The following is a 1,553-nucleotide window of genomic DNA, read 5'->3' on the forward strand; positions in this document are numbered from 1 at the left end:
ACACACACACACACACACACACACACACACACACACACACACACATATATATATATGTATATATATATATTCATATATATATATTCATACATAGATGTATATGTCCATACATGTATGTATACATATCTATCTATCTATCTATCTTCATATATATATCTCTATGTATATATATATATATTATATACATAATGCATACATACATTCATACATACATACATGCATACACACATACATACATATAATAATCCAAATAAGATCAAGAAAGCGTTTAGTACATCCTTAGTGACCAGTTATAGCTGTTTCTGTTTTAATGGCGTTGCACGCAAAATTTCAATGTGGAAAGTTTCCCTTCATCACCGACACAGTTCATAACGGTCATTTAACAGTTCACTTTGTCTTCATCATTTGGACCGCCTTGCATATTGATTTACTAACAGCATCATGCCATGACGATGCAACTTCATTGTCAAATTCAGGTGGTTGCTGATGACATGTCACATTTTCTATTCTACTACTTCACTGTGTGTGTGTGAGTGTGTGTGTGCATGCAGGTATGTGTGCGTGTGCTTCTGTGTCTTTGTGTTTCTGTTTGTCTTTCGTCACTTAACAACCGGTCGTGGTAGAAATTTGGTAGAAAGAAACTGATAGAATAAAATACCAGGCCTAAAATTAAGCACCTGGCTAAAATATCTTAAGCATTTGCCCCATCGAGACCTCAAAGAATAAAAAAAAAACATATGTGCGCGCGTATCCATCCATCCATCCATCCATCCATCCATCCATCCATACATACATACATACATACATTCATACATACATACATACATACGTAATTGGAGCACTAGATTTTGTTAGTAAATGCTTAAAGGAGAATCTGGATAAACTGGGATTTTCAGAAAGAGAAATCGACCGGCTGATTCAAACATTACAAGTGCAATCTGTGAGTGGAGCAGTAAAAATATGCAAGACTTTTTCAATTTGTTTATGTTAACTACATCCCAAAGATGGAGCCTTGTCTCTTTGTTGGAAACCGGCTTCTTCCTCAGTGGAAGATTCATAATAATTAAAAATAGAAGAGACATACATACATGCATGCACACACACATATGCGTATAAGAGAGAGAGAAGGAGGAGGAGAGATGGAAAGAGAGAGAGAGAGAGAGAAATAGAACGAGTGAGAGGGGGAGAGAGAAAGAGAGAGAGATGTTTGCATTTATATACATGTCTGTATATTTACGAGGTTCGCTCAAAAATATCCGATCTTTAGGTATGAAAAAAGACAATTTTTTACATTTCATAAATTTTATTTAATCATCTTCAAAATACTCCCCTTGCGAGTTGACACACTTCTCCCAGTGGTTCTGCCATTGTAGATGTATCTCGTCGGGTGATAAATAAATACAACTCGTTAAAATAGCTGTTCTGCAATGTAACTTCCCGTTTTGTAGAGAGAAAAGCAGCCAGACGGAGGAAATATCTTCATTTATATAGAAGATCAAAAATAAAATCACAGATGGCAAAAAGAGAAACGAACACACAATCCAGCAAGAAAG

This window comes from Octopus bimaculoides, chromosome 9, assembly GCF_001194135.2.
Source record: "Octopus bimaculoides isolate UCB-OBI-ISO-001 chromosome 9, ASM119413v2, whole genome shotgun sequence".
Classification (NCBI taxonomy): domain Eukaryota; kingdom Metazoa; phylum Mollusca; class Cephalopoda; order Octopoda; family Octopodidae; genus Octopus; species Octopus bimaculoides.